The 23,583-nt window shown below is 34.5% G+C and overlaps 1 protein-coding gene across 5 annotated transcripts in view; it reads left to right on the plus strand.

Moving 5' to 3' along the window:
- ANKRD17 (ankyrin repeat domain 17) overlaps positions 1-23,583 on the plus strand; it is a 178,125-nt gene that overhangs the window by 6,983 nt on the left and 147,559 nt on the right. The window contains exon 1 of one of the 5 annotated variants that reach the window (XM_037732927.1): positions 14,912-15,778. The exons of the other annotated variants lie outside the window; for them this stretch is intronic. The gene's annotated coding sequence lies outside the window, so the exon portion shown is untranslated. Of the gene's footprint in view, positions 1-14,911; positions 15,779-23,583 lie in introns of those variants that run through there. 5 annotated transcript variants of the gene reach the window in all.

Raw genomic sequence — 23,583 nt, forward strand, 5'->3', positions numbered from 1 at the left:
TTAAGAGTTTGGAAACTGCGTCTAACTAACAAGATAATGTGGTAAGAAAGGAGGCCTATTTGTAAAGTAGTAGGTCCAAGGTTGATCTCATCATTCTGGTAAACTAGCTCTATGCCTGCTTTCTTTTCCCTTACGTCTTCATGTTTTGTGCTTTAATTAACGAAGCAGTTTACAGTGTGTGGTGTTGTCTATCAGATCTGAAAGCAAAAGCCTTGTCTTGCTCATCTTTATATCTCCTACTTTACACTAGGTTCTCATGAAGTCCCTTATCTGTAGTAAGAATTACTTATAAATATTTCTTGATGGGCCACTTACTCTGGGAAATTTTGGGGACCTTAAGTCTTGAGGTAACAGAACTTGGTTGCAGCTATTATTTACAGTGAATCCCTGTGGGATGTTTTAATTGAACCCTTATTTTTAGTTTAGTCATTTTTAACCTCGTCAACTTAGTTGTAGTATTGTAAAAGTTTTCAGTGTTTAACAATTATCAAAGTAGCACATTTTGACTCCCAGAGATTCACTGGACTATAGACTGCTTCTGCTGTTTCCTGATTATGCCATAGAGTTGATTAGGAAAACAATTTTTAGGTCCTTGAGTCAGTGTAGTTGTATTTATGACAGTAGTTTATCTGAATTTTATAAAGATAATTTAATGGGTTAAAAATGTGGATGTAATGAGGACCTTCATAATTTTTCCATACTTGACCACAGGTGAAAAGGAATTTTTACTTCCTATTGGTACGTGAAGTAGTACCTGCTGGTACCACTTATATTTTTGTTAGGATCGTTAGGAGGCATCAGCTCCTACACAAAACCTAACTTTTTTCAGCTTTAATCTTTTCAAAAAAAAAAAAAAAGTTAGTCATTAGGGAATAAAGATGGTGAATAAATATGAATATCCCTCTAGTCCCTTGAATCTTACCTATCTGGTATGGTAGAGTTATGCTCTTCCACTTCTTACCCAAAAGCAAAATACTTTTTCTGACTTATAATTCTTCACTTCCTAACTTTTTTTTTTTTGTCTTTAAAAATTATTATTCATTCATGAAGGGATGTAGAGTTGTGGGACAATATAGGTATCATTTTTATAATGATTTATAATTTGGGATTTCAGTTATTGAAAAGGGAAATGTTAACTTATTTTTTCCAAGCATGCTATGAAACTCCAAATAATATAGCTCTAATTGTTGAAAGCATAACTTAGACTGCCTTCTGTCCTATGAAACTCGTAAACATTACATGATCTTTTAAAGGGGTTGACTTTGTGTGTGTGTGTGTAGAGATGGCGTTTCACTGGGTTGCCCAGGCTGGTCTTGAACTCCTGATTTCAAGTGATCCTCCTGCTGCGGGTTTCCAAAATGCTGTGGGATTATAGGTGTGAGCTACTGCATCCAGCCTAGGGTTAATTTTTAAGTTTACTTCTGTGAGACTAGAGATAAAAGAGAGTGGGGAGAAAAAAATGTAAAGATTTTTCATTTAAAACATCAGAGTACTAAAAATACAAAAATTAGCAGGGCATAGTGGCTTCTGTCTGTAGTTCCAGCTTTTTGGGAGGCTGAGGCAAGAGAATTGCTTGAACCCAGGAGGCGGAGGTTGTAGTGAGCAGAGATTGCGCTACTGCATTCCAGCCTGGGTGACAGTGAGACTCTGTCTCAAGGAATTCCTATTGGAGACATTATTAGTCTCTTTATAAACAATATTTTTTTGTATCTTTTTTATTTTTTTTTTGAGATAGGGTCATCCAGGCTGATCTTGGATCACCGAAACCTCTGCCTCCCAGATTCAAGCGATTCTCACTTCAGCTTCCCTAGTATCTGGGGTTGCAGGCGTGAGCCACGGCACCCGGCTAATTTTTTTGTATTTTTATTAGAGTTGGGGTTTCACCATGTTTGCTGGGCTGGTCACAAACTCCCAGCTCAAGTGATCTGCCCGCCTTGGCCTCCCAAAGTGCTGGAGATTACAGACTTGAGCCAGTGTGCTCAGCCTTTATAAACGATTTTGATATATGGTGAAATATCTCAAAGTTTGTGAATCAAAGTGAATTATGCTGATAAGAATGGGCAACAAGATTGAGAATAAATTGAAAACTATTAAATATGTTTTCATGAGTCAAGGGTAAAAATGTTTTGAGTAAATGATCTGAAATACAGCATGCTTTTTTGGTAAAAGTTTAGTATAATGTAGGGTGAAGTTAAATAAGGCATTGGCAATAACCAGAATCATAATTCTCATTTTAAATAATGCTGTGCTACATCTGCACAAAATAAATGATACATATTTTTGGCTGCTGTACCATGAAAATGATGACTAAAACGAGAAGGTCTGGAGAGGGATAGTTTTAAAATGATTGTAGAGCTAGATATGGAATCCATGATTGAGGCGGACTGTAGATTTTACTTAAGTATAATCTTATTGCTTATTACTTAATGTTCAAATTAACTAGTGACTCAAACTGACTTACAACATAGAGAAAATCATGATGTGTACCAGATAATACTATTTCAGCTTTGAAAATAAATTTTTTTTTTATTTCTTGAGATTATTTGAAAGTGCATTCTAGACATGTCATATTTATGGAACTACTCTATGGCTGTGCATCTCTAGCAGGGATTTTTGCCTGCCACTTTTACCTTCCCCAAAATACTATTAGCTTGCCTAATTTAACCTTTCATTTTTTAAATCTCCATCCTCCCCCACAGAAGAAAGGAATAGAAAAGAAAAATGCAAAAGTGAAGAAATAAGAACCTGTTCTAAAGTTATTTCTTGGTCTGGGTTTCTTCATGGATCAACTCTTAATTAGCTTAAAAACATTTGCTTGAAACCTGTTCTGGAAGCATCTGTGGAAAGGTTGGTTCCATTAGTTTTGAATTTGGAATAAATATATGTTACCATAGGGATCTATTTCCGTTTCCCTCTTTTCCTGTCATCCTAAATATGAAGACCGACAAGAAAAGGAAGCTCTCCTGTTTGTTACAGTTAATGTTACAAATGCCTTTGACCCCATTATTGTCTCTTTCTTTCTCTATGCCATGTTTCCCTTTTATTTTTTTTTTTATGGCATTAATAACGAAAATAGTTCTGTTTCAAAGCCTCTAGTATAGCACATACTAGTGATAGATGGATTGTAGTAGTGAATTCTTTTTACCTGACAAACATTTCTTGAGTGTCTTCTATATGTGGCTGTTTACAGCGTCTAATCTTAACCATTTCCTCGCTATTGAATATGAAAAAAAAAATTTTTAATTATAGCTGTGTGTGTTAAACATGTATAAGTTAAATGAATTTATACATATTGTAGTTAGTAATAACATACGTGGAGACTTAGCACAATGATATAATTCAGTTTTCCATGTGGTTATTAGCTAATCTTATTAGCTATGATTATTAGCTAATAGTGATAATTGTCACTATTAGTATACTGTTTGAACTAAATTTATTTAAGAGGCATTATTAACACCTAGCAAAATTACCTAGGGATTACAAGGTTTTCAAGAAACGGAGACATTATTTCTAGATTCATAAAATTTAAATTTTGTTGAGATAAAACTAATAATAAAACTGTGAAGATGATTTTAGTCCTGTATAAATCCTGTACTTTTTGGGGATATCTATGTTTGTTTTTGGTGTAACTGTGTGTCTTATGATCATAGAGATAATTTTGTTTTGATTTTTGACTTTAGATCTTTTATGAGTCTCCTGGAATAGTCAGTGATTTTTGATATTTTGTTTGTTTTTAAGATGAGGTCTGTATGTGTTATTTTTCTAGAGTGTCCTTGACAACTAGATTATACTAAAGAGTCATCCATTCCAATTTTACCCTGAAAATTTTATAGTAAGAAAGGAGAGATCTGTATTAATATACTTGGGATTGCTGCAGGTAGTAATATGTTAAAATATGAGAGACTGAGTTATAAGACAGTGTAGGATGAAAAATCTTAAGATTTTAAGTATTGTGTTACATATAATTAAACATTATTCATTAATTTATACCTATTTGTAGAAACACATACTTGCAGAAAACTTGACAAAATCAAAAAGATGTAAAGAATAGAACGATCACCTATTATTCTGTCTTCATAATAAATCATTACCTGAAATAGTCTTTTCATTCTTTTTCCTTGGTGTGTAGTAATCAATTTACCACAAATAGCAGAGCTACCACTTAGAAATTTTGCTTGCTGAAATTTTTATTGGTGAGCTTTCTTCAAATATATCAATTGAAGAAATGAGCCTTCAGATTATGATTTTTATATATTTAAAAATACAAGCTAATAAGGGTATTTATACTTACAAAATGTTTTCCAATACATAGGTGTTTTGATTCCATTTTTAGAGTAAATGCTACCAACAGCTTGGTGTATATCAAATGTTTGTTTCTTGGTGAGACTGAGTGCGTGTGTGTGTGTTGTGACTGAGAGTACGTTAATATTTGCTACATTATTCTCATTTACTTATGAATATTCCATAATATAAATGTTCATAATTTATTTGATCTTTTATGTTGGTAGACATTTAGATTGTTTTCACCACATTGCTATTAGTGAACATCCTTGTACAGTTATTTTTGAGTGTGAAACTGTTTCTTTGGGACGGATTCCTGGAAATGGAATTGCTGGGCTAGAGTATGCATGGTTAAATTTGGTAAATACTTTCAAGTTTTACTTGCATCAGTAGTGTATGAGAATGTTCCTAGATGTGATTAATTTTCTTCGTTTTAAAACTGTTAAAAATGGTGTTTTATTTTCATTTTTCTGATTACTATCAACATTGAGTATAAGTTTCTTAATCTTTGTTTTTTATTTGGATTTCTTTTGAAAATTTCCTGGCTTCTCCCTTATCTGTTTTTCTATTAGGTTTGTCTTATCGTTTTCTTAGTGATTTGTTGGTAGTATTTATATTTATAGGTATTAACTTTTATGTTTTACAATATTCTCTCTTGACATCGTTTTCACAACATAGAAAAATCTATTGTTTAGTAAAATATATTATTCTTTATGACTTCTGGAGACCTTCCTCAATCTAGTATTTAAAAATTCTTAGAAATTTTTTTTGTACTTTGTTTTTCAAAGATACATGAATCTCTCTTTGGATACAGTATTTAATTCTTGTGTCTATTTCTTTGTTCTATAGCAGTTGACTGATTCTTGCTTCTTAAAATGTAATCCTCTCTTGTCTCATGTAATACCACCTTCTCCTGTTTATATCTCACTGTTTTTTCTTGTCATCTTGCTTCCTTCTACCACGTACAGCAAACATGCTTCGATTTTTTACCTCGTTGGGCCCTTTTCTGTTTTGTATCTGGTCTCATTTAGATGATTTGAACTACTGTGTCATCGTATATCTGTATACCAGTCACTTTCAGGTTTACAGCTCCAACCTAAACCTCTCTTTTTTTTTTTTTTTTTTTAAGAATGGGGCTCACCCTTTTGGCCACCCATCATTTGTGCAAACCTTTCTTTTAACACCTAATTGTTTCTTTTCTTAAGAGAATCAATTCAAAGGCCCATCCAGTTATTACATATAGCCCAAAGTGAAAGATAGCTACAAAATGCTTTTCCTCTTAATTCAGAGAATTTCAGTAATCTATAAAACAATAACTATATCTCCCTTTTGTCACCCAACCCATTGTGTAGTAGTTAATAGGAATAGGATAATCATAATGAAAGCTCTTTTAGAGAAGGGAAGAATAGGAAGTACACAACAGTCAGTGGTCCGTTAATAATGAAACCCTTCTGGGGAGGAGTTGTGACAACTTTTCCCTGGCTACTGAGTAAGTTCCTTGGTTAAACTGATTTTCCTCTGAGAGGAATGCTCTTTTCACTGTTGTCTGTTTCCTTTGCTTAGTTCTTTAGGTAATGCTTCCATGATTTTTATCTTCCTTAGCCACATTTGAAATAGTAGACATGGGAGGGTGTGACATCCCTAGGAAGTACACAACTTTTTAGCCCCCTACGAGTTGGTATAGATTCAGGGGCCTATAGGGTTACTTAAAGTTCAAGTGTAAGATTTTTAGGCCAGTAATGTAGTTTGGTGGTAAAACTCTTTCAAAAATGTAATAGATTTCTGTTCTGTTTTTCTTAGATAGGACCATGTAACATTAACTATAGCAAAATATCTCTTAGCCATAAGTTTTGGAAACCTGCTGATTCTCATATTTACTGGTCTCTGTGCTAGGCTGGCTCCTCCCTTAGGTTTCCTGGCTACCTCGAGAGGACATAAAATATCTTGGATGATGTATCTGTAAGGGTTTAACCAGAGAAACAGAGCAAGTAGATTTATATGTGATTGCTATGTATTAGGAGATTTATTACAAGGAATTAGCTTACATGATTATGAGGACTGACTAAGCAAGTTTGAAATCTATAAGACAGGCAGTTAGTGGGAGAGAAGATTGTGGGCAAGTTGGAATCCATGGATTTAGGCTGAAGCTGTTCTCCATAGACAGTCAGGAAGGAAAGATACAGTGAAGAGAGAACAACTGTACACTCAGCTGCTGTTTGTAGTCTCATTTGCTCAGAAGAACCTGACCTCTTTTAAGAGCTCTCCTGACTAGGTCAGGCTCACTGAGGATAATCACCCTAACTTAAAATCAGTTGATTAGGAACTTTAATTACATCAGCAGAATATCCTCACAGCAGTATGTAGATTAGCATTTGATTGAGTAATTGAGAGAAGGTATTTGTGCTATAAAATGTCTGCTGTCCTCTCTTCTTTCTAGGAAGGAACCATCATAGGTGGAAAAGCAACACTCTCAGCGTGATCTTTGCTACTACCTGGCAGAGAACCCTTGAACTCACAAAAGTTATTTCCTGGTATTTAGAATACAGAAGCAGCTGCCTTTTTCACCCTGAGAGACCCAAATTACTGGACTCTTGTAGGTTGGAGTTTGCTACTGAGAAAGCTTCTTTTTAGTAGCACTGTTTCCATGTCTGTCTGTACTTGCAAACTGCTTTATAGGTGAATTGATCTTTCTTGGTGATCTTTAAATAGCCAACACACACCATATTTTGAGTTTTTCTAACTGCTTTTTATAGAACTACAGACTTAGTAGGCATATGATGCGCCCTTCCAATTATTGCAGGCAAGAGTTTTACTAAATGTTCTGCAACTGTATAGCACAAGTCATTAGATGTTCAGCTTGAGATATTTCCATGCTACTTGTTCTTATCTAAGTCTTATCAGAGATTTTAGGAGTTTCTTAGAGCAGCATGTCACTTCTCCTTAACTGTATTAGTTAAGGTATAAGATAGATCATTTGAACAAAGAGATTCCAAAACACATCAGGCAAGGTAGAAGTTTGTTACTCTTTTATGTGCTACTCTGGAGGTAGACCTTTAGGTTATTCACACATCTAAGTACCTGCTGTCTTGCACTTGGCTATGCCATTATGCCATCCCTTAATCAGTGCTGTCCAGTACTGCAGCCACTAGCCACATGTTGCTGCTTAGCTCTTGAAATGTGGCTAGTGCATCTAAGGATCTGAGTTTTAAATTTGTTTATTTTTAATTTAAATATTACATCTAGCTAGTGGCTACTGCAGACACCCAGATCTTGTACTTACCGTCTCCAGAACTGTGAGAAAATAAATGTCTGTTGTTTAAATGACCCAGCCTATGGTATTTTGTTATGACAGCCCTAGTAAACTAATACTAGAGGAATAAGAAACAGAAAGGTCAACATAGGGAACTTCCTTTTGAGAAATTGACCAAGGAGTTGCAAACATCATTTTCCATTATATCCCATTGACCAGAACTTTACTTATACTGACATATCTAGGACTTTGCTCTTGCTGAGTGGCCATATATCCAGGTAAAACTTGTGGATAAGTAGTGTTTTGCTAAAAGAAGGGGACTGTGGATATTCGGGGATAATTAATGTTTCATAATGATACCGTTTCTTTGTCCAGTATTGTTGGAAGGAACTCTCTCCCCTTACACCACTTCTTCCTTTACCTGCCTTTTAGTTTTTTGCCTTAACTGAATAAGTTGCACTGGGGTGAAACATAGGAAAGAACCCTGTTGGTTTTTCACCAAGCTTTGCTATCACTAAATATTTAGTAAACTCTTATGTCTATTTCTTACTACTTGGAAAGAAGTTTGTGGGTGGAAGTGAGGTGGAAGAATTTCAGTGAATTTCTCAGTTGAACCTTGTGAAATTGTTTTTATAAGCCAAAAGTCATCACATAATCTGGTTTCATATGATTGAGCCTAGTATGTTAGCATGGTTTGGTGTCTTTGAAGGCAGTTCTCACTCATTGAACTTCTTTCTCAAGAGTTTTGGGTATTGTGCATTTAACTTGTCAGATATGCTTTAGAATCATCTTTTGTAAATGACCGTAAAGTATTCTCAGATTATGCATTGAAATGTATGTTAACTTGGGAGAGAAATACATGTATAATACTGAATATTCCCATTGAGAAACATGGCATACTTGTGTATCTTCAGGCCTTTCATCTTTTAATAAAATTTTAGTTTTTGTATAGATTTTACACGTTTCTTCTGGAATTAATTTCAGATTGTTTTATAGTTCTTATTGGTATCATGAATGGTGTATTTATTCCGTAATACTTTCTTAATTAGTTATTGTTGGAGTATAGGAAGCTATTGATTGTGATATTTTTATCTTGTATATGGCCACTAAACTGAAATCTTGTATTCAGTTTATTCTGTTGAATTTTCTGACTCAACTGTTATATTGATTCCAGTAAATTATTTTGTTCTCTCATTTCCAGTATTTTTCCCTTGTGTTTGTTTTTGTTTTCTTATTGCATGAGTTTTGAACCACCCCCAAAATGTTGAATGCCAGTGGTAACAGAGGTTATACTTGTCTTTCTCTTGTTTTAAAGGGAGTGCTATTATTTTACTACTAAGTTTAATGCAGATATCTTTTATCAATTTAGGGTACATCCCTTTTTCTTAAATTACTTAAGTTTTGTCATAAATAATGTACTACAGTTTATCAAATGGATTTTTGACATCTTTTGAAATGATCAGTTCTTTCTCTGCCCCTTCAATATGTCCATATAGTGAATTGTAATAAAAGATTTCCTAATTTTAATTATGTTTTGAATACTTGGCATGATGAATTATTTTAATGAACAGTTGGATTTAGTTTCATTAATATTTTAATTTATATTTTCTATGAAGATTATCATGTTAGTTTTTCAAATTTATTTGAAGAAACCATAAATGTTTTTTTCCTTACATCAGTTTTGTTAAGATACACATTTTACAGATTCAGTTTATGTGTATCCTTTTTCCTTTTAGTCTTATATGTTGCGTTTTTGACCTTATTTGCCACTGAAATGTTAGAAAGGAGTTAGAGAAAGTGCTTTATTTGATCTTCTTATAATTTAGTTATTTCTTAAAGTGGCTTAAGTAATTTAGTACAGACCTCTTTTTCAAAATAATAACTTAAAAAAATCTAAATTGTAATAAAAAACAGAACATAAAATTTACCGTATTGTTTTCAAGTGTATAGTTCAGTAGTGTTAAATATATTCACAGAACTTTTTTATCTTGCAGAACTGAAACTGTATACCCACTGAAAAATTCCACATTTTCTTATCCTTTCAGCCCCTGGCAACTGCCATTCTGTTTTCTGCTTCTATGAATTTGTCTGTCTCACATAAGTGGAATCATAGTATTTTGTCTTTTTGTGACTGTCTTATTATAGTTAATATACTGTTGTCTAGGTTCATTTATGTTGTAGCATGTGACGGGTTTTCCTTTTAGATATTCCATTGTATGTATATATCACATTTTGTTTACCCATTCATTAGTTAATGGACCATCTTGGCTAGTGTGTCTCTTAACTTTTACATTTTATTCATTTATTTCAAATTTATAACAGTTCATTGAGGGGAGTAGGAACTTAATCTTGTATTTCCAAATAATTAGTTGACTTACCTGTTTTATAATCTGTCCTCATTTTAAGTGCTGCCTTTATTTTATGTATTTCCATAATACAACAATAAACCAAGTATGTGCTTAAGTGTATACATCTTTATAAGTACTGAATTTATGTAAGCTGAAGTCCTGCATACTAAAATTGGTTGCTTGTACCAAGCAGTTTCCTGTGTTTGTTAAGTAGCTAACATCTATGTGGGGTTTTATGGTTACAGGAATTTTAGATGATTTCCACTTAATCAGTTCAGTTATATTTTTTTAAATTCCATTTTTTTAAGGCACAAGGTCTCACTCTGTTGCCTAGGCTGGAGGGCAATGGCAGCCTTGAAATCCTGGGCTCAGGGGTTCCTCCCACCTCACCGTCCCAAGTAGGTGGGACTACAGGGGCCTGCCACCATGCCCAGCTACTTTATTTTTTTGTAGAGACAGTCTTTCTATGTTGCCTAAGTTGTTCTAGAACTTTTGGGCTCAAGTGATCCTTCTGCTTTGGCCTCCCAGAGTGCTGAGATTGCAGGTGTGAGCCCATGTGCCCAGCCAAGTCAGAGATCTTTTGAAGCAATTTTTCTTCTTCTATTGTTTAACCTCTAAACAGGCTTGACATCTTTTTTTTTTGTCCTTTCCTTCTTCCCTTCCTTACAGATTCTAGTAAAGAAGAAAAAGTACTTTTATAAAGGTAAAGGCAATGTAGTGTTCTTACTGATTTGATGATGTCCTTACGCTATCTTTGAACTTGAAAATCTCCATACATTATTATTGTAGGACCTATAAACTATGAGTGTTTTGTAGTTCTCTTGCACTGTCCTTCCCATGTTCTTTAAAAAACTAAATATCACTGTATATTTTATATATTTCAAATGAACTAGAACTGATTTAAAACTTACATAGTTGCTGTTCAGAAAATGTTAAAAAAGAAGAGCTTGTACAAGGTATAATGTAGATTAAATTTAATTATGTTGAGGAAGTAATATTCTTTAAATCAAACCTGTTCTAAAGATTGCACCAAATGTTAAACTGTGAGTAACGTTTTATTTCTATTTATCCATTTAACTTTTTTATATTGGAGGAATCTTAAAGGAAAATTGCCTTATCTTTTTCCAGTTTTATTAAATCATTAGTAAATGTAAACTGAAAATTTAAACAGTAGAGGAATATATAGAATAAGAGTTGAAGATTGTTTTATATTCCTAGTTGTAAATTTTAAGCGTATGTAATCCTATGCCTTTTTCTGTGCATTTTCACACACATATATACAGATATATCTATGTAATTTTGTTTTGCATAAATGAGATCATTATAAAAATATCATTTGAAACTGTTTTTAAAAATTAATAGTCCGTCATAGACTCTTTTCATGTAAGTACACATATAGTTATCTTACTCCTTTAAATGGTTGTGAGTATTCCCTTGTCAGGTGTCAGGACTTAATTGTTTTCCAGTTTATGGAAGTTTTGGTTGTATCCAATGTTCTGCTGTTACAAACAATACTGCAGTGGACTGTTTTTGATATTATTTCTGTACTGTGGTAGGATATATTCCAGAGGTAAAACTGCTAGAGCAAAGGTATGGGAATCTGTTTCTGTAACTGACATTTTATTGTGTGTGTCAACACCATATTTTAAAAACTAGTGATTTTGTAGTGGTATAGGATCTGCTAGGTCAGACATCAGCTTTCAAGCCCTGTCATATCCATTCTTTCTGGATATCCCTTTCTGTTGACTACATTATCCATAAAAGGGACAGATCATGTATCACCTCTTTCCTTAAGGTGTTTATAACGCCTAACACACTGAATAATTTTAACCCCAGTAATAGTGAGTGCTTACTATGTGCCAGCCACAATTCTAATTGCTTTATATATATTATACTGTACTGTATACCATTTAATCTTCACAACTCTAAGAGGTACATAATATCTACATTTTGTAGTTGAAAAAATCAAGGCAAAGAATAAGTTACTTGTTCAAGGTCACAGTAAATGATGGAAATGGAATATAAATGGGTAGTCTCCCATGAAAGTCTGCTTTCTTAACTCTCATACTGTACTCTCATACTGTACTGACTGCTATTCTTTTATGACCTCCCTAGTAATTGCTCAAGAAATACGTTTTGTATGCATTGTAGAGTTCACTAGCCATTTCATTTTGCTTCTAGATTTTCTTTATAGATCTGCGTGAATGCCATATTACTCAAATTTATGTATAGTGACCTATCACCAAGTAGAGCAACCAGAAAGAAATGATGGAGTAAGGAGAGTTACGGAATACCTCCTTAGACTTTACCTGAATGTAGCCAGTTAATACTACTCTGTTTTATTTCATCTTGTCTCCCTAACCCCTGTCTTGGGGAAATTCATGGATTGATCTTGAGATAGATTTCATAGATGGAGTAAATGGAATAGATTTCATAGATGGAGTAATGGGTATGTTACTCTTCACTATTTCTGAAACATACCCAAATCAATGTGAAGTGGGAAGAATGCTGTTTTAGACCCTCCTACACCTCTTAATTCATGCTGTTAAGTAAGTGTGGCATGTAAAAACTAAATATCTCAGTCTCCCATAAAAAAGGCCTGTGAATACCTTCTTTTGATAGAGGTTAGGTGATCTAGTGTTTGTGAAAATATTTGTGACCTATTAGGATTTTCATAAATATTAGGTTTTGAAACTGAGGCATGAATAAGAATAGAGGGCCTTGTGAAAATTCTGACTACTAAGATGTTTGGCTATTTTACTTTAATTTAGGAAAATCCCTTATTTTTAAATTTCTAATTCTATTAAATTTGATTATTTTATTGCATTTTTAGATTACTAATAAATATTTTCAGGTCTAATTGTGCATTTTGGTTAATTGTTTTAGGCCGAGCTGATAGTAGATAGGTTAAGGGGTTGGGATTCTGTAATGAAGAGATCACAAATAATAGTTGTTTGGGTTAGAGGCTCTTTTTTGGATTATATTCTGAATTCATTAGGTTTTTAGAATTTAAATAGAATATGCTCTTAAATTCCTTGGGAGCTTAGAAATTTGTAGTACTTTATCATACTGTTAATAAAGAGGGAGAGACAAGGGTTACAAGAAATGCAAATCCTTTTCTGATTCTTAGGTCCTTTTCTGGGAACGTTAAAGCAAACCATATGCCTATGGCATCTCTGCTATAGGCTCAGCAGATAATACTACGGTTCTAGATAAAATGGAAAGTATGAAAGCAAAGATTTGATCATGCTGTTTTCTAAATCGCAGGACCTTTAGAATATATCTCTAACTCATTTTGTGGACTCCTTTCACTTGTACCTTTTCTTTTCTTACTCTGTGGCCACATACCCACTTCACAGTCTTAAGAGCCTCTCTACCACTCAGTCTAGCTTTCTGCCTGAAACCCGGACCTCAGTACCTGACTTCTCTTGGCCAGACTGAGGTCCTGTAATATGCTTTAAGTTGTAAATGTGTGTTAGTATGCGGGATGTTTTTTCATATGAGGAGGTTCTTAACCTACTTTAGCTTAATCACCAGATCCTTTTGTCTTTTATGCTAACACATAAAAAACACAGGTTTGGTATTAGAGCTTTTTGTCTTCTATGCATGAGCAGTTTTGTTTTGAATCCCAGGGATCCCAGAAGAATAGCTTTGCTTGGCCAGGGGACCCATTCATTGGCTTATGCAACCTAAAATGTTAAGATTCATATATTTTAATCAAATACTAAGGTCTTCCTGACCTCACTACCATAAGCACAAGTTGTCTGAAAATCTTAATCAGAGAGCAAGTAGGAAGAAGGACCAGATTCCAATTTCATTAAACCACAGGCATATGAATACACAGCTTCTGTGCTTGCCAAAAATTACATTTAATTCTGAAATAACCCATTGCCTTTGTATTTCTTTTCTTACAATATTTCTCCTGGAAAAAGCATGATATAGAAAAAGTTTGAAATGAAGTTGGATTACTTGCTTTTGAATCCTGCTTTAATACTATGTGATTTGGGAACAGTTACTACCTAACCTTGTTGTCTTCATCTACCTTAGGGCTAACGATTTATTTTTTAACAGGATTTTTCTAAAGAATGGAGGTAATTTACATTATTTAGCATACTATATTGCCTTTTGTGTTGGAGGTATTTACTATTTATTTTGTCATTTTACTGGATTTAGCTCTTATATAATATTTTGGAATCTTTTTTTTTCCCCAGTCAGGATCAGTTTTCTTTACCTTTATATTATAGGTAAAGATTTTCTTTACCTTTAGATTGTAGGTCATGGACTTTAGATTATAATGAAAAATACAGACCTATTATCCTCCAACGTTTACTTAAATACATCATACAGCATTTTGCCAATTGTTTCAGGGGTATAGAGTTTTTGAGGCACAGATATTTGGTGTAAACCATGCAATAAGAACCTTAGCTCAAGAATACTGGATTTCAGGGTGGATGCAGTGAGTGACTCATACCTGTAATTACAGCCATTTGGGAGGCTAAGACAGGAGGATTGTTTGAGGTTGGGAGTTAGAGACTAGCCTGGGCAACATAGCAATAACCCATCTCTACAAAAATTGAAAAATTAGGTGGGTTGTGGTGGCACATACTGGTAGTCCTAGCTATTTGGGAGGCTGAGGCAGGAGGATTGCTTAAGCCCAGGAATTTAAGGTTACAGTGAGCAATGATGGAACCACTGCACTCCAGTCTGGGTGACGGAGTGAAACCCTGTCTGAAAAAGGAGTATTGGATTTCGTTTTTCATCCATTGAGTTCATTGACCAGCCTTTTCCGCTACTCTGTCCCCAGTAATAACAACAATAGCTACAGAATTTTCTTTGAGAGGTTTCTGCCATATAAGAGAATTTTTAAAGATAATAATTTGCTAGAAAATTTTAAATTACGGTTGGGTGCAGTAATCCCTGTAATCCCAGTACTTTGGGAGGCAGAGGCAGGATGATTGCCTGAGCCCAGGAGTTCGAAACCAGCCTGGGAAACATAGTGAGCCCCTGTCTCTATTGAAACCAAAAGAAAAAACTAAATCATTACTAACCTTCCCTTCTTCCTTCTTTTTCTTTTTGAAACTATTGGAATCTTGACTTAGAAAAAAACTAGTAAAGAGATAATTGGTTTTTATATCTGCTTAAACCCTGAGGGTGGAAAGATAAGATGTACTAAATAAAATTTATAGCTATTTCCTTATTGTATGTTTAACAAATTTTAAAGCTATTTCTTCAGGCTTATTTTATAGTTATTGACAGAACTTTAAAAAAAATGGTAAATTTAGCACATTCCTTTAATTTCCTTTCTTCTCAGCGTCCCACTGATCTTGTTCAAAGATTGAATTAAATCATAATTCTGAAAAGCAAGAACAGATGTTATTATGTTACGCAAACTATCCTTAAGAGGCACAAAAGGACCTCTTTAGCTCTGTAACTTTAATTTGTACTTGGGTGTGTGTGGGGAGGGAGGCGAGAGACTACAACTTAGGTGCATAGATGGATGTAAACTTGAAATAGTGTTATTAGTATGGCTGCAAAACTGTTTCTGTCTCAACATTTTGGTCTGTATTTCCTTCCATATCAGCTTTATTTTCAGCCAAAGTGTCAGTCAAAGGAGATGAGAATGGGATATTCTAGCCAGACCTAGGTCATGTGGTCACTCCTGTGGTGGCTGGGAAGGCTCACCTATACCTAAAGCACGTGAATATGTTCCTCATAAAAAGGAGGGATGATGTCATTAGCAAAAGGGGTCAGGGAGAAAACATGTCGAACAGTAAAATTACAGTTAACAGTCCACTACAGGTACCATCAGAGGATCAAGAAATTTTGAAGAAGATAGAAAGTTCATGGAATCGGAGTGACAGCAAAATCCCAGAGGAAACTGGAACCCAAGATAACAGAGGTAAGCTCAGGTTTTCCCAAGGAAACCTTGGAATGGCTCCAAATTTGGAGTCAGCAAACACAAATCAGTAGTAGTGGGCAGTTGGGTAATAATCAAGAATTTTCCTAAGGCTTGTTTTCCAGAGTGCTAGGTCAGTTGGACTTCCCTTCTACCCTTTCTCTAGCCTAAACAACTATGATGCCCACTCTTAAGCCTGAAGTTTCAGAATTGTTCTCTTAAGAAAGTAGGCCAGCAGTTTAATATGACATCTGCTGAGGTGAACCTGAGAGAAGTGGAGGCACTGTGCTACCCCAGGAGAAAACCAGTTTTGTCTGTTTCCAGCCAACTTGACTTCCTATCTAGGTACCTTTCTGGGGTACCTGCATATCCATATACTCTACCTGGTTAAATTGAACTGTTCTTCCATTTAAAGGAGAAGTCACTTAGGAAGACAAACCTGAATAACCTCAGGGAAAGCTCTTATACTCTGTATACTCTAAAGTAATCTTTCATTTGCAAATATAAACAGACAGGGATAATCAGACAATTGAGGAGAATCAAGAGGATGGAAGAAGATTAAGATGAATAAAAGAACAACCAACCTCAGCTGTAATTCAGAAGAATACTTCATAGAAAAGTATAATTGGTATTTTATTTAAGATTTAAGAACATGTTGTAATATTTAATCAAAGCTGCATTGAAAAGGGGGCATAGAACCAGAAAAGGTTTTGAAAATTATAAAGAAAAATTTTAATGGATGAGCTAAATAAAATTTTAGTCTGAATCAAGACTGAATTGTTGATTTTGGAATTAGGAGGAACTGTCTGCATATGTAAATTTTAAAAAATCTGGAAAAACTTGAAAGAAAATTAAAGAGGCATGGAAAATATATTACAGTTCTCACATCTGTAAATATGAGTTTGAAAAGCAGAAATTAGGAACCATGGGAAGGAGAGCATAATGAAAGAAATAATTGAAGAAAATTTCCTGAGCTGTAAAAACAATGAATTTTCAGATTGAAAGAACCCATGTAGTAACAACCAAAATGAATGGAAAAAGATCCACGATTTTAGAATTCTTAAGGACAAGAATATCCCAAAATTGTTACGAGAGAGAGGGAAAAAATATGGAAAATCAGATAACTAAGTTTTTAGCAGTCATACTGAATGCTTGAAGGCAGTAGAACAGTGACTTCACTATTTGAGAGACAGTAGATTTTGACCTATATTTTCTATACCCAGCCCCATTATTTTATCATGGGAGGACAATTGCATTTTCTATACTTGGAAAAACTATGTACTTTGTGTGAAAATATTTGAGATACAGTAGCACAATGAAAAAATAATCCAGAGGTAGAGGATATGGTGGTAGTGGGGGGATGGGAGGGTGAGTAGGAAGAAATAGCTACCATGGCAATCTTGGGCCTTCAAAAAGAACTGAAGAAAGCTGGAAGGAAATTCAGGTTCTATTAGTCTGGAATACATGAACATTTCTTCAACTAGTAATGTCTAAACAACATAAAATTGCATTTCCTTCAGTGACTAATATTTTTCTAATCACATTATAAGCCTAATTATAGTTTTGGAATAGAATGCCTTACAAACAAAAATAACATCTATAAAATTAGGGGATGGAGGGCAACCAATGAAGGGTCCAGTGCACCTTTCTTCAGTGGACAGTCAGTAGATAACAAGCATATAAAATTTGGTGAATCAAGATATGAAAGCAAAATGACATTAAACTGGTAACTGTGCTAGAAGTCTGTTAATGCTATAACATGTATTTTGCCATGATGCAGGAGGGTAACAAGACTTATGGCTCATCTTGTGCCTTTGTAACCTTTGAATTTCTTAAAAACCCTACGTGGTTGCATCACATTTATGATGTTGAAAAGATTGCAAGGCTGGGCACAGTGGCTCACACCCGTAATCTCAGCATTTTGGGAGGCCAAGGCAGGCAGATCACTTGAGGTTAAATGTTTGAGACAAGCCTGGCCAACATAGTGAAACCCCGTCTCTACTAAAAATACAAAAATTAGCTGGGTGTGGCAGCCAGCGAGCGCCTGTGATTCCAGCTACTTGGTAGGCTGAGGCAGGAGACTCACTTGAACCTGGGAGGTGGAGGTTTCAGGGAGTCAAGATCATACCACCGCACTCTGTCTTGGGCAACAGAATGAGACTCTGTCTCAAAAAAAAAAAGATTGCAGATATGTGCTCTTTACCACTCTTTATGAAGTAAATATATTCCTGGGCCACATGTGTTTTGGAAATTGTCTGACTTAGAAGTAGAGGACACAGCAATTAATTCTAGGAAATTAGAAAGTTGCATAGAATACAAATGTGACTCTTTTTATGTAGGATGCCTAATTATTTGTTGACTGGCTCATATGGTCGATTTTGAGTGTTAATTTCTGATCCCTTTCCATGAACTCTGACAGGAAACTCTTTTTAAAAAACAAATGTTTATTGTGAAAAATTTGGAAGTACAAAAAAATTGGAAAATTCTGAGGCCTGCTTCCTTCCAGTGCCTCTAAATAAAATGACATTTTCTCTGATGGACTAATGACCAAGATTAGAAACTTAAGTTTGTCCTTAAGATGAAAGTCTTGTGATCAAGGAGAGCAGCAACACTGGAGGCAGGGTATGTCTCCTGGAAGAACTGGAAGAAGGAAGATGGAAATAGAAATTGTCTTTTTTCTCTTTCCTTCTGAAGATGTGGCTGATCTTATATATCTAGCCCTCCCGTCTTTGCTCAGGACCCATTGTGTGTCTCTCTCAGATATTGGTTGAATGAAAGAATCTTATTTTGGTAGCGCTTTAGCTTATCAGGTTGGCACTCTATTTATGCTCTGCATAGACAAAACATTTTTTGAAAGCATTGCTTTAGATCAGGAAGATGATCTTTTAGGAAGCAGATTTCTAATAGTAAGTTTTTCAGATTTGATTTAAAAAATATAAACTCTTGTAAACATTTAGGGATTGAATGTATGAATTGCAAAATACTCTTAAGACCTAGACATACTCTCTTGTAATAATTTCTCAGCAAGCTGGAATGCTGAAAAATGGAAGATGTGCAAATGTATTACCTTAAAATAATTATGAGAAATACCTAACCTTTGAATAATACCAACTGCCTTCACTGAGAGAAATGGACATGTTCTTGAAGATGATGGGAGTTAATATAGGATTTATAAAAATATGTGACTCTAATAAGAAATTGGTGATGGAGGGGTTGAAAAGTGAATGTGGGTTAAATTTGATTCAATGAAACATGCTAGTGTAGTATCTATAATATGTATAAAGGTTGATAAATAAATGTCTTCTGTTTTCTTATACTGAATTAGTTTTTACTGGAGGTTTGATAGTAACTGGGTATCTGAAATTAGTGGGGAAATTGAAAGTAATTGTACCCTTCATGTAGTTGTGAAGATATCCTTATGACAACCAGAGCGGCAGTTCACAGTTACATTGTATGAGATTATTATTTGTTTATGAATATATGAGGATAGTGATGGAGCCCTGTTTATAGATTTACCTTGGGAACTTTGGAATGTCACAGTCATGCTCTGAGGTTCTCTTTATATAAGACCACTAAAGATCCTCCATCTATGATTGGGATAAGGTAGTGAAAATGGGCATTTTGCCATTTCTGGTCTAGTCATTGGTAGATAGAGACAATTTAATGTAATACACATTTCTTAATAGATTGAGTTATGAGTTTGAAAGGTAGTCTGATGATATAGAGGGAAAATTAAACTCAGTTACTCATATTCTCACAACAGAAAATACTTCTGTGACTGGAAATGTGTGAGTTTTTTCTTTATACACCAAGCAAGTAGAGCTTTTGTCACAGACACCAGCTGGGTGTCCTCTAAATCAATTATATTTTGACGTTGTTTACCTGGAGATAGTGTCAAATCCCACAGATTGAGAGCCCAGTTCTACGACTGTCTCCCACTTCAGATGCCAGTTACAGGTCCCAGGTTGTTTTACCTGTGCTTCTGACCCACTGACTGTACATCAGGGTTCTCATGATCCCTTTCTTGAGTTTGATTAATTTACTGAGTGGCTCACAGAACTCAAGGAAACACTTATGTTTACCACTTCATAAAGCTATTACAAAGGATACAGATGAAGAGATGCATAGGGTAAGGTGTGGGACAAGAGGCATGGAAATTCTGCCCTCTCTGGTCATGCCACCCTCCGGTAACTTCTACTGTGTTCAGCTCTCCGGAAGCCTATCAAACCCTGTCCTTTTGGGCTTTTATGGAGACTTTATTATACAGGCATGATTGATTAAACTATTGGTCACTGGGGATAGATTTCACTTTTAGTCTCCCCTTTTTGGAGGATGGAGGCGGGGCTGAAAAATCCCAACCATTTAATCTTCCCTTGGTCTTTCTGCTAACCAGCCCTTATCCTGAAGCTACCGTAGGGCCTGTCAGTGTTCAGTCAAATCTTAGCATACAGGAAGACCCTTAACCACTTTGAAGATTCCAAGGTTTTTAGGAGTGTATGCCAGGAAACTGGTCTAAGACCAGAGACCAAATGCATATATCATAATATCACAGGCTGTTATTTGATACTTTAAATAATTGCAAGAGTTAATATCTTTAAATAATTGCTTGCAGTCAAACCATTCAAGGTTTGTTATGAATAGATTAGGCTGGAAATAGCAAAGTGGTAACAGATATCTTGAGACCAGACTGACTGGAGCTTGTTAGGGACCCCAGACCATCAAGGAACCAGAGGAGAGCCAGTGATAACAATGAGATTCCATGGTTACTTGGGTAGTTTTTACTTCCTGATTATTTTCGATGCCCATGATGCTATCTGGAGTTAACTTGGAGCTATTTATTCATTCCCCCAGAGTGGTAGAAACTGGTGACTCAAAAACATTGTCTTTGGATTTGAGCTTTTTCTTGTAATTTAAATTTTTATCTTCAGGTCCCCTAGACCCTCATTGTGTGCGTGTGTGTTTGTGTGTGTGTGTGTGTGTGATGTGTATTTCTTTCTGTTGGTAGATGTGATTCGCTTTCGAGGGGAGGATGGATGTGTTGCTGACAAGACTGAAAGTGCTGTATCATCAATAGATTTAACCTATTTAAAAATAAAAATATTGAAATAAGTAATTTCTATTATGAATGCACTTGTTTTTATTTGAAAATATACATTTAAGACAAATGGGAGGGTTGATTGTGACCTGTAAACAATAAATATTTTATCAGTTTTGTGTACATAGAACCTATTGTGAAATACTGGAAAAAGAATGAATTCATGGTGTGACCCACCATGGGTAGAGACAACAAATGCAAGTGTCCAACAGACACAGCTATTACTGGGGTTGTAAAAAGAGGGACCATTGCTTTGTTTTTTACTTTGTTTAGTACATTACTTATGTTAGACAAGACTATGCTTGTATTTCATTCTGTATATAGGACACATCTGGATGAAATGTTTTGTATCTAAATATAATTCTCTTCTGTACTTTTCTTAGTTGAATTTCAGATTTCATTTATTAGTTGGGTTAGAGAAGAATGGGAAGGGGACTAATTAGAGAAAAAAATCATTGAAATTTTAGTATTAAACATTGTCAAGAATCAGGATTGAGTTCTAGATTATAGCCTCTTAGAAGTGGACTAATTTTATTTGCCATCTATATCCAGTGTATGTAATATAAACCCTGCTTCCTAATAAACACTCAGTAAGTGTTTGTATAAGTGAGTGATCAAAATGCCAATGAGGATGATACAAAACAATTTTTCTGGGGCTTTTTATAGTATGAGCCTTGAGGAAAATATTGTTTAAGAAAAAAAATGTTATTTAAATATTACAAAATAGTACATACCCTCCCTACCCTTCCTCATATTTAGAATATAGTACTGGATATTACATTGCATTATATTATTGATAATGTTACAATTTTATGTATCCTTAACTTAATCCTTTCTTACATATATTCTTCAGATATTCTTCCACATTTCTCGAAGCATGTTCCACTGTCTTATTTTGACTGTTCTGGTGAAGGTTTAATCATTTTCATTTTAAACTGTTATCATCAAAGTTAGACCTAGAATCTATGCCAAGAAACTGAGGTTCAAACTGTTTCCTGCTCTTTGTGTTCATAAAAATTGTTTATATGTGGCTCTATATTCTTGTACATTAGATTTCTTAAATATGATGGATTACTTTAGAATTTCATGCTTTACAAATGAGTAATTTGAACATAAGTGTAGAAGGCAAAGAAATAAATGTATCCAGCAGTATTTTTAGTGAGAATATACCCAAATATTTCCCAAACAATTCGGGGTTTTTAAAATACTAAATTTTGGCAGAGGCATCTTTTTAAAACTTACTCCCAGGTTAAAGAACCCATTAAATATTGGAGAGAATTTGTGTTTTATCAGAAGTAGATTTTTTTTTAAAGCATAGATCATTCTACTCCTCATTCTTCTCCAGCTGTATGCATACAGACTCTTCATTGTGGTTGGGGTTTTTTTCCTTTCTTTTTTTTTCTCTCTCTTTTTTTCTGTCTCTCTCTTTCTTTCTTTCTCTCTCTCTCTTTTAATAATCAGTTGAAGTTCTTAATTGTCAGAGAATGAATTTATGTGATTTTTTTTGATAGGGGCAAAAATTAGATGAAAGGAGGTGTAACTTTGATTTGTGATTCTTGAAAAGTAGAAATGATGAAGAACTAAGGATAAATCTGAATACATGATTTAAAACTCATGTTGATTACAGATCTGGATTTTTAATAGACACGTGTCAGTAACACTTTATATTTGTAGGGAAGCAGGCAGTCACATTCACTTTCAGTATAAATTAGTTCAACTTTTTTAGAAGGCAATTAATTGGGTAACATCTACTAAAATTTTAAATACAATGCTGTGAAACATTAAAAACAATGTAAATGCCTGTCAGTAGTGGGCTAGTTAAATACATGATGCAATTCAATGAAAATTTGAACAGCTATCAGAAATCAAAGACAGATCTTTATGTACTAATCTGAAATAAGTATGCCGTATTAAATATTAAAATGGGGATACAGACAGTATGCATAATAGCATCCATCTGTATTAAAAATGTTATACTAAGATGTGCTTGAAATACATAGGTTATTTTTGGAAGAAAACAATAACTGGTTGTGCCTCCTAGGATGGTTTGGTGAGAGGTAGGTTTACTTTTCTCTTTTAAACTATGAATGCTTTCCATGTACATGTATTACTTTTATATAAAAATCATAGTTAATAAAACTATAGTGGTAATAAAAAGAATATTACTTTTTATTTATTTTTTGCTACATTAGACATTTATCTAGATTCCTCAGTTTTATAGCATGAGTAGTTTAGGAGAAATAAAAGGTAAAATCATGGGAATGTGTTGTTTTAATAATTTATGGACTTTCAGAAATCTTACCAAATTGTATTAGCCTTTTAATTTACATTCTGTTTAAGTCTTTAACATCTTTCACTTATACTTGGTCTAGGCACTTTCACTCTTGGGTTTCCTACTTATGCTGAACTCTAATTTACACAGTAGAAAGGAGAAAAATATATGATACTATAATATAATGACTAAATTTAATAATTTTAAGAGGTATCAAGAGATTGAGACCATCCTGGCCAACATGGTGAAACCCTGTCTCTACTAAAAATACAAAAATTAGCTGGGTGTGGTGGTGTGCGGCTGTAGTCCCAGCTACTCGGGAGGCTGAGGCAGAATTGCTTGAACCCAGGAGGCGGAGGTTGCAGTGAGCCGAGATTGTGCCACTGCACTCCAGCCTGGTGCCTAGAGACAGAGTAAGATTCTGTCCCCCCCCAAAAAAGA

The sequence above is a fragment of the Cebus imitator genome, unplaced genomic scaffold (genome assembly GCF_001604975.1).
Source record: "Cebus imitator isolate Cc_AM_T3 unplaced genomic scaffold, Cebus_imitator-1.0 Scaffold480, whole genome shotgun sequence".
Taxonomy (NCBI): domain Eukaryota; kingdom Metazoa; phylum Chordata; class Mammalia; order Primates; family Cebidae; genus Cebus; species Cebus imitator.